At 39.0% G+C, this 11,163-nt stretch overlaps 2 pseudogenes; both read left to right on the top strand.

The window, feature by feature from the left end:
• The first annotated feature begins 723 nt into the window (after positions 1–723).
• On the top strand, positions 724–9,914 carry LOC131478630 (chromobox protein homolog 1-like; annotated as a pseudogene).
• LOC101534563 (selenoprotein K-like) lies at positions 5,122–5,861 on the top strand (annotated as a pseudogene).
• Positions 9,915–11,163: the final 1,249 nt, after the last annotated feature.

The following is an 11,163-nucleotide window of genomic DNA, read 5'->3' as shown; positions in this document are numbered from 1 at the left end:
GCAGCAGCACAATCTACAGTAGAAAAGACATGGAAACAATCCAGATGTGTGCCAAAGAAGAGTGGTTAAAGAAACTGTCATACATCTACTCCATGAAATATTATTTACCTATTAAGAATAATGAAATTGTACTATTTACAACTGGGTGGTCCCAACTAGAGACCATTATGCTCAGCGAATTGAGTCAATCACAAAAGAACAAATACCATATATTCTGTCTTACATAAGAAAACCAGCATGGAAAGTGTAACTTCAATAACCTGATCCATCCTGGTTTTGGTTCTTTTTTTTTTTTGGCTGCATCCAATGTGTTTCAATGTTTTTTATTTCAGTTTTATTTATTCCAAATACATTCTTTTCTCCTGTCAAATTCATTGCTGGCTCATGGATTACACGGTAGCATCATTTTTCCCAAGAGTCTTTTGTATTTCCTTTTTGTCACTCATATGTAGGTTACACAGGGGCACGTTTTTTCATGGTGCTGTAATTTGTTGTTGTTGTTGTTGTTGTTGTTGTTGTAGCTGTTCTAACTCATACCAGTTGTTGGCCTTGTTTCATGGCTTCTCAGTTATGGAAATGCATAATGGTGGAGTACTGGGGTCTATCACATACAGCTGTGGAAGTAAAATGGAACATGCATCCCTGCTTCCAGATGAATTCCCAATGAAATTGTTGGACACGTGCAGACAATGGGATGCTGGACTGTCTGACATTGTAGCAACAATGACGGGGTACTATTAATTAAGAGACTGATTAAATATGATTCCTTATAAAGGACTACACCATTGTAGTAAAATGGGAAAAATCTGTCAGGGGGTGGGAGCTTGGGTGTGGGGAAATCCCAGACTATATGAAATTGTACCACATAGTTCAAAATTCAAAATAAAAATATATTTTAAAAGTTCTGATTTATTTTAAAAGGGAAATGGCGTCACTAAAAGGATTCAAAGAGGGGTGCTGCCATCATAATTGTATTCAAAGGAAAAGTTAACAAAGAATCCAGGGTGACAGAAAGAATACAAAGTGCAGTGTAAATTCAAAAGATATTTGACAATATGAAACTAATGTGCCAGTAGTTGAAGTTGAAATAACCATTGCGATTCATAGATTTTTATATACCATGAAAGGGCAGATAACTTGTTTGGATTAAGCATTCACAATTGTCCTGGAACTCTGCTCACACATTCTGATAAGAAATGAAATTTCTAACCATTTCTGTCTGTGGATTTACTATGTATCTATTGAGAAGCTGACAATCACTGGTGAAAATACTTACACTTACTAAGGCACCCCATCCTGTTGTACAAAAGGAAGAAAAGGTTAGTAGATTTTGTAATTTTTTAGTTTTCAGAGTTTCATATTCTCTTTAATAATTTCATAAATTTTTATTAAGTTATTTTTATTTCAAGGAGTCAGGGGAAAAAATGGAGTAAGGAAGGAAGGAAAAGTAGGAGAGAAGAAAGGAAAGAGAGAAAGAATATTTTGCAACTGTTAGTACACTCCCTAAATGTTACCATAGCAATGAGGGCTGTACCAGATTAATTCCTGAGGCCTGAAACTCATTCTGAGTTTTCTAGGTTGCAGAGATGCAAATAAATACCTGAGCTATGCTTCCTACTGGGGTGTGCATCAACAGGGAGCAAAATAGGATGTACAGTAAGACCTGAATGAAACACTTCAGTAAGGGGTGTGGGCATCGTAACCAGCATCCTACCGAGTGCATCAAACACTCTCCGTCTCTTAGCCATGCCATAGATTTCATAGACTAAACAACAGAAATGGGTTCTGATTGAAATCAGAATTTTGAGGTTTTGGGGAAGACTCTCTGGATTGCAGGTACCTTCCCACTGTGTCTCCTGTGTGGTGAAGGAGAGGAAAGGTTTAGCGCTGTTATTTTCACAGGAATACTCTTTCTTTCATACCGGGAGACACCCTTATGACTTCATTTAACTTTAATTACCTGGTTACAAGTACTACCTCAAAATAGAGTATATTGCTGATAGGGCTTTAGCATGAACTTTGGAGACACAATCCAGGCCACAGCAAAGTGAAATTGCTGTTTTCATTTTTTTGGGTTTTTTTTTTTGTTTTGTTTTGTTTTGTTTTTAAATACAAGGTAAGTCTTTGTGTTGAAATCTAGAAGGCTGGGGCCGGGTGCCGTGACCCAGCGGCTAAATTCCTCGCCTTGAACACACCGGGATCCTATAAAGGCACCGATTCTAATTCCAGCAGCTCCACTTCCCATCCAGCTCCCTGGGTGGCCTGGGAAAGCAGTCAAGGTTGGCCCAAAGTCGTGGGACCCTGCACCCACGTGGGAGACTTGGAAGAGGTCCTTGCGCCTGGCTTCGGATCTGCACAACACCAGCCGTTGAGGTCACTTAGGGAGTAAATCATCGAACACAAGATCTTCCTCTCTGTCTTTCCTCCTCTCTGTATATCTGACTTTGCAATAGAAATAGATAAACCTTAAAGAAAAAAAAAGAAATCTAGAAGTCTGAAGAAGGTATTATAACCATAAGATAATTGTGCAATGTTGGAGAGGATAGGTACTGGAAAAAGAGGTTTTTCACAGGTGAAATGGAACTGAAACCATATATACACATAAAAAAATTAGTACTAGAATGTAAATACCCCAAGAAAACTAGAATGTCCCTTTAATTATCCAACAAGATAAGGAAGGAAAACTTAGATGTGGACTGTAGCATAGCTCCCACATTTTCTATTATGAGTTCAAGAGAAGAGAAGACAGGGAATACAAAAAGTAGAATATACTCAAAGAAGCAATCTTCGTAGTGCTGAAGGAAGGTACATTTAAAAATAAAAACAATTAAAGGCTCTGTTGTCAATCTGAAAAATTAGGCATGTTTTGCCTGTATCTGTAGTTATTAAAATGTAAATTTTACAAAAATTATAATCAATGCAAAACCCAAATCAGAATTGCATTAGACATTGCTTCAGTGTAACCACAAAAGAATGCTGTAACATTTACCAAGTTGAAAATGAAATGATCATGAAATTACCATTTAAACAAGATAAACCTATGATTAAAACTTGAGAACAAAGTTAAGACTGTTTTTCACTTTAAACGTCACAAACTTTCTAGCAAATAGGGCTTTCTTGTAAAAGCAAAATTAATACAATTGTATTTATCTATTTTGTGGTCACAAAAAATAAAAAAATGTAAAAGAAATTATTGAGCTAATACAGCTATTTCTTTAATTAAGCTTGATTTTGCAGACATTATAATGGGTTAAGTATTGTTAAAATACGAAGAAATAAAAGGATAATGTACCATCTTAAAGAAACTAATCAACAGGGTAAGTGTTGAGGTATAGCAGGTGAAAACCACCACCTGCCATGTCAATACACTAAGAGTAGGAGACTCAAGATGGCAGAATAAGGTAAGGACATGTTTAAACAGACAGAGAATAGCCAGTGTGAACCCGAGTGGACACATTCCAGGAAATAGGAGAGGACAGAACAACATTAGAGGGGTACCTGGAGACCAAAAGGCACAGGAAAACAGTGGACAAAATGGTGTGGTGTTGCAGTGACTGATACCCAGCAACATTCAGTGAGTGGTGATCTGAAACTCCACCAGTGCCCGGAACTACACCAGCAACAAAGTGGGAAGGGACATTAACTGGAAGATCAGCAGGTGAACCAAGACAAAGAACTGCCTATCCCACTGGTCTGTTTGTTTTGACCAAGAGCAGAGACAGAACAGAAGACGCCAAATGGGCAGTGCGGGAACAGGGCAGATTTCATAGCCCAGTCTGCCTCCTAGAGCCGAATTATGTGTCATTTTGTTTAAGGAGGCAAAGGCTATGGGGCAGGACTACGCAAGCACTGAGCTAGGAGGGAACTCATTTCTGACTCAATTAACTGCAACAACATGGCATCCTGCAGCTTCTACCCAAGACAGGTCAGGTAGCCCTCAGATTTGATGACCAGCAGATCAAGAAATATAGTAATGGCACATCAGGCGCCATTTTGTACAGTATGGCAAAGAATCTCAACGAAAAATCACTCAATTCAGTGCATTGCACTGGTGCCACAGGAAAATAATACTGACTTTGGCATCATATGGGTCACAATAGGTCCATGTGGTCCTCAGACCTAGTGGCCAACAGGTTTTGACAAGATTAGCACTACCAACAACCTAGCTATATAGGACACCTGGTGTCCTTAATCCTGGGACCTGCTCCAATCATAAGTGAGAGAAAGGTTGTATAGACCTCAGCATGGTATCACAGGAGGTGGAGACTGGTGAGGCAGGAGCTGGGGCTATGGAGACCATGGTGGAAATCTAATGTAAGAACCCAGATCTGGAACTTGTTGGAAGGAATGGCATGAGTGACTGCAAACAAAGAGCGCCATGTGTCAACTGAAATAAGCAAAATCAAACTGTAGACCTGTGGACGACACAGCTTAGAAACCTGCCCAAAGAGAAGAATCTGTTAACCAGATGTGCAATGACCAAGAGCAAAAGAAGAGACAAAGGCACAGTGAAGACTCCCCTGCTGAACTGAGGAAGACATTGAGAAAATGGGGGATATAGAATTCAAAACACTTGTTATAAAACTTCTCATCAACAATGAGAAGCATGTAAAGGAGGCATTCAAGGAATTTAAGAAAAATGTCACTCTGGAAATGGATCAAATGAAAGATGATCTATCATAAATGAAGAATACAGCGGGGCAAGCTAAAAGTACTGTGGAGAGTCTCCAAAATTGAATGAAGGAGGCAGAAGAAAGAATCTCAAAAGTAGAAGATATTTCCTGTCACCAGGCAGAAACAAACAAAAAGCTGGAAGCAGAGCTGAGTCAAGCCAAAAAAAAAAAAAGTATTCAAGAATTGAAAGACACTATTAAAAAGCCAGATATAAGAATTATGGGAGTCCCAGAAGGTGCAGAAAGAGAAGCTGAGTTTAAAAATGTATTTAATGAAATGATAAGGGAAAATTTCCCTTATCTAGAGAAAGAATTGGGAAACAAGATCCAGGAGGGGCTCAGAACTCCCAACAGGCTTGACCAAATGCAATCTTCACCAAGACACATGATCATCAAGCTCTCTTCAATTGAACATAAGGAACAGATCTGGTTCAGCCAGGGGGGACCTCCACTCCCAAAACACGATGGTCTACATCTCCAACGGACAAGTGTTGGATAGCCGGAGTCAGTCCCCAGAGAGATTATCTCTGATAACAGATTTCTTCTGGGGAATAGCAGAGTTTGTGGTTTTGTTTTTCAAAACTTTGCTTCAGCAAGATGTGAAAAGAAGAAGAGACTATAGAAGCTCGTCCGACTCCAGATATGATGATGGAAGAGGGCTGCCAGGAAACCCTCCACGCAGAATGGGCCGAATCTATCATCTGCGCTGTCCCAGTCCTCCCCCCCTGGGTGGTGGATGAGGAAGGTAAACGTCTGCTCTAAGAAGCAGATGACTGGGTGTGCACATCCGCGGCAGAAGGATTTCATCTGGAGACGGAGCTGGCCGAGTCGGCTGCCTGGATGGATGCATGCACCCCCACCAGAACCGCCCTGTGACCTCACAGACGAATGAGGTCAGGCTGGGAATCCCTCTGCAGGGATCTGGCCTGGCTGAGCTGTGGTTCCATAAACTTTAATATTTATCTCATCTTTTTGTATAGTTTATTAAAGTCTTAATATAGTTTTAATAAGTGAATATTTTTAGGTTGGAAGACTGACTCCTCATCTTTATATATTTAAAACACACACACACACACACACCTCAGAACCTGAAGAAGAGAAAAGGCTGAGTCCTAGTGCTGCCAGTGTCCCCCTTTTGGATGTCTGAAATCCTGCTCATTGTTAAGTTATTTTCATTTGTAAATAAATTGCATTATATTCAGTAGTATAAAAAAAGGAAAAGATTCTTAAATGTGCACGTGAAAAAAAATCAACTGACATATAAAGGAATGCCAATTAAACTCACAGGAGACCTCTCACAGGAATCCTCTCAGGCCAAAAGAGAAGGGAATTTCATATTCCAGATTGTAAAAGAAAAAAAAATTGGGTGCAGAAAGAAAAGCTGGGTTTAAAAATGCATTTAATGAAATAATAACGGAAAATTTTCCTAATCTAGAGAAAAATTGGGAAACAACATCCAGGAGGTGCACAGAACTCCCAACAGGCTTGACCAAAAGCGATCTTCACCATGACACATGATAATCAAGCTCTCTTCAACTGAGCATAAGGAAAAAGTCCTTAAATGTGCACGTGAAAAAAATCCATTGACATATAAAGGAATGCCAATTACCTCACAGAGTATCTCTCACGGGAAATTATACAGGCCAGAAAAGAATGGAACCACATATTCCAAATTCTAAAAGCAAAATATTTTCATCCTAGGATAACGTACCCAACAAACCTTTGTTTTGTCTTTGAAAATGAAATAAAATTCTTCCATAGTGAAGTTAAAAGAATATGCCTCTTCCAAACCTGTCCTACTAATGATACTTAAGGATGTTCTCTTGACATAGAAATGGAGTAGCATCCACCAAAACCAATGACAAATGTGAAGAACATCCCAGTAAAATAACAACAGAATATTAAATCAATAAACAACCCCTGGGTAAAATGACAGGACCAAATTACCACCCATTCATATTAACCCTGAATGTAATGGATTAAACCCATCAACCAAACATCATAAAATACTAGATTGGATTAAAAAGGAAAGCCCATGTATTTGTTGCCTACCAGAAAACATTACACCAACAAAGATCAGCGGAAACTATAACTCTAGGATTTTGATTTTTTTTTTAGTTTCATCTCTTCAAAATAGTTTTTTCTAATTAAAATATTCAATCACTCATAGAACATACAGTAGCATCATTTTCTTCAAGAAAGTTCTTGATTTTCTCATTTCTTCAGCGACACGTTTGTCATTCAGCAGCATATTATTTAACTTCATGGTGTCAATTTTTTTCTTCCTGTTATTGATTTTGTTTTGTACCTTTTCATTTTAAGGGGATATATAGTAACTGTGTAATGGAGATTATTATATCCAGATGTGAAGATACAATGCAGTACGCATCTCTACTTCCATACTAAAGATGAACTCCCAATGAAATTGCTTACATTTATCTTAAAAATAGGATGCTGGACTCTCTGCCATTATCCATGCCCACAATGATGGACAAATGACTGTGTGTGAAGAACTATACTATAGCAATCATATAGGGAAACTCAATTGGGTGGAGGAAATTGGGAAGAGGATAAGGGAAATCCAGGGCCTATGGAACTGTATTATAAAATGATAATAATTAAAAGAATTATATATATACATATATACACTAATGGTATAATACAGCAGAAATTAGTAGGTTATATGTGCAGCATAGGTGGTTTCGAGGAGGCGGTAAGGGAAATCCCAGGTCCTATGCAACTTTGTCAAAAAACAATAATAGTACTTTAAAAATGGAAAAAAGAATGGCATTCTATCATTTGTAACAAAATGTTCCTAATTGGAGAAGAGTATACTCAGTGAGATGAGCCAACCCTCAAGGGATAAATATCATTTGTTCTTTCTGATACAATGCAAACTTCATGCTTAATACATGAGAAATTGATATACAAGTACAATGTATATACACATTCACATAGAACAGTGTACAATGGAGTCTAGCATACATGAAGATAGTGTGTAGTATGCATCTCTACTTCTGAATAAAGATGAACTCCCAACAAAACTCTTAAATATACCTTGACAACAGGATATCAGATATTCAATAATTTTCTATACCTACGATGCTGTGATATGGTTAAAATAACAGAATGTTTGGATTTGTGACTGGTGCTGAAGGACCATACTATTATAATAATATGCGGGAAAACCTTGGGGGTGGAGAATGGGGAGGGACGAAGCGGAAGTGGAAGGAGAAATCCGTATACCAATAGAATCATATAGTGGAAAATCATGTAAAAAATAATTGATATATAAATAAGATTTTAAAAAATCACAAATCATGGCCTGGCAATCCCTATCACAACAATTACCAGGAAGAATTTATCTTAGAGAAACAAAAATTTATTAGTAACAAAATTTAATGTTTATTTCACGAATAACTCCACTTTGCTTATCCATTTTTTCAGTTGTCCTGACAACTATAAAAATTCAATGTTATTGTGATGTTTGACCAGGTATTCATTTGAAATCATACCTATAAAAATGAAAAATTAATAACAAAATAAATGTTCTTAATAGTTAAATTATTTTGTACTCATATTACTAATAAATCTAATATGTTGAGAATCTGGTTAGTTTCCCAAGTCATAATCAATAAATAATGATTCATCTAAATAATAAAATGCACTGTGAGTGATGATTTTAATCCAGAGTGGTATACTTCCAATCCAGCTTCTTGCCTATGCCCTCAGAGAAGCAGCAGAAGACAGCTTAAATGCCTGGGTCTCTAAACCCATGTGGGAGATCCAGATGAATTTCCTGGCTCTTGACTTGGGTCCTGCTCCAGGTCTTGTGGCCATTGAGGAGTGAGTAAAAGGGTGAAAGATCTCTCTCTCTCTTTCTCTCTCTCTGCCTCTCTAGTCTGTAACTTTTCTTTTCAAATAAATAATTCTTTTTTAAGTAATTAATTGGCAGATGATTAATGAACTGAGATAAAAAGGATGAAAGAAGTAAATTTTTAATAGTTTCATGTTCACAATTATTTCTCAATTTTGTCACAGAAAAAGGGAATCATCATTAAATTGCTTACATAAATTTAATTACATAAAACTAAATATAAATGATATATCTGAGGGTTTGCAAACATTAAAGAGATGAAATATTCCATGAAATCAGTAAAAAAATGAAAAACATAAAACAACAAGGAAGAATGGTTAATGCAATACATTACATGAAGATAAAAATAGGACTAAAAGTCAACCAGCTCAGAATATGTGTTAAACCCTTGAAGTGCTTTGAAAGTCCTTTCTAAGAGTCACAACTGAAAAGTAGGAGTATTTAAAATAGGGACAGATATCTTTAAATCATACTCACAAAAAGAGATTAGACACATCATTCTTATTTGACAAACTAAAAATGCAAACCATTTTTCTATCAAGGGACATTTTTTATATTTATGGCATTATTCACAGAATATTAAAATTTAAGAATTAATCTGGCAGAATGTCAGTCTCTTTCATATTGGGGAAGAACTTCGGCCAGAACTTTCAATATGCCACTTCAATATGTCAATTCAGAGGTGCTCAATAGCAGTCAATCAGCTGGTTGCTTCCTGCCAGTTCCCTGGCCACCAGTCCAGTATGAGACGCCAGTAACATACCCAGATTCTTCTCCTAATTTTGGCACTGCTCTGGGCGTCATCCCTCTTTACCCCGAAAAGCTGGAAGGGGGCATTATGAGTAAAAACACAAGAAAAAATGGAAGATATACTAGAAGAGAAGAAAGAATACATGGCTGAGGAAGTTGTAAAGAGGAAAGAAGGGACCTCCTTACTGTGGAAAGGCTTCTCAGATGAGGACAATACATGGGAACCAGAGGAGAATGTGGATGGTCCTGACGTTGTTGCTGAGTTTCCATAGTTACAGAGTACTATAGGTGCGACAGATAAGTCAGAGGGAGGCAAGCGAAACATTGATTCTGATTTTGAGGATAAAGGAGAGGAGAGCAAACCAAAGAAGAGTCAAACATCAGAATGTTCTGCTCTGGATTTGAGGTCCTAACAGGTCATGGAAGCCAAGACTCCAGAGAATTCCTGCTCCTGAAGAAGTGGGACAGCCGTTCAGGCTGACATGATCCCTGCCAAGGAAGCCACTGTCTGGTGTCCACAATCTACCATTTCTTTCTGTGAGGAAAGGATGACATGGCACTCCTACTTCAGAGCAGGTGATGATAAAAAGGATGGGAAGAATGAACTTTCCTGAGTACCATCCCTGGCATGCCTGCTTATGGGTTGCACTAGTAGGGAGAGAAGTTGTACCAGTCTTGACATCACAGAGAAGGTGTCTTTGAAGTGTCAGTACAGGCCCCGTGCCCTGCAGCCGCCCAAGTGCTTTAAGCTGTTCCAAGCCATATAGTTCAGACACAGATTCCGGAGGAGGCGAAGGGAGCCCATTCTATTTTGCGAAGAAAGGCTAAGGGTCTTCTATGAAGGACTAAACGTGCAGAAAAGCGTGTGTGCTAAAACTAAAAAGACACTGTCAGTTTCCAAAACCCATCTCTAAGACACATAGCCTGCAACCCAATAGTGCTAGCTCTGCATTTTTACAGTGTGATGAGTGCATGTTTTTTTTTAAAAGATTTATTTATTTTTATTGGAAAGGCGGATGTACAGAGAGGAGAGACAGAGAGGAAGAGCTTCTGTCCGAAGATTCACTCCCCAAACGGCTTCCATGGCTGGAGCTGTGCCGATCTGAAACCGGGGGCCCAGATCCTCTTCTCTGTCTCCCCACGAGGGTTCAGGGTCCCAAGACTTTGGGCCATCCTCTACTACTTTCCCAGGTTCCCAGGGAACTTAAGGTGGAGCGGGGCTACCGGGATTAGAATCAGCTCCCATATGGGATCCAGCCCATGCAAGACAAGGACTTTAGCCACTAGGCCACCGTGCCTGGCTCTTGCGTGGGTTAATGGGTTTTGACAGTTACTGGTGTATTATTTGAGGGTGGGATGGATGATTTAGTGAATGGGAGGCAGGAGATGGTTTGGAATATGGTGATTAAAAATGAGGCCTGGGGCCCAGCGCAGTGGCCTACCAGCTGGTGGCCTCTCCTTGGATGTACTGGATCCCATAAGAGCACTGGTTCTAATCCCGGGCAGCCCCACTTCCCATCCAGCTCATTGCTTGTGGCCGGCCTGTGAGAGTAGTCAGTTGGGCATCCCCAACTCAAAGCCTTAGGACCCTGCATCTGCATTGGAACCCTGGAGGAGGTTCCTGGATCCTGGCTCCTGGATTGGTGCAGCTTGAGCCATTGCGGTAATGTGGGGTGTGAATCACCAGAGGATCTTCCTCTCTGTCTCTCCTCTCTGTATATCTGACTTTGCAATAAAGATGAATAAATCTTTAAAAAATATAACAGGGCCTAATTAGCAAAATTGTGAACAATAACAGAAAAAGTAATGATTTACTTCTATGTCCAGGCCATCCTACCTCTTCAAATACAAATGTCATTGTCA

Source organism: Ochotona princeps, chromosome X (assembly GCF_030435755.1).
Source record: "Ochotona princeps isolate mOchPri1 chromosome X, mOchPri1.hap1, whole genome shotgun sequence".
Taxonomy (NCBI): Eukaryota; Metazoa; Chordata; class Mammalia; order Lagomorpha; family Ochotonidae; genus Ochotona; species Ochotona princeps.
Note: the sequence above shows the minus strand (reverse complement) of the source record. Positions and strands in the feature narration are given on the sequence as shown.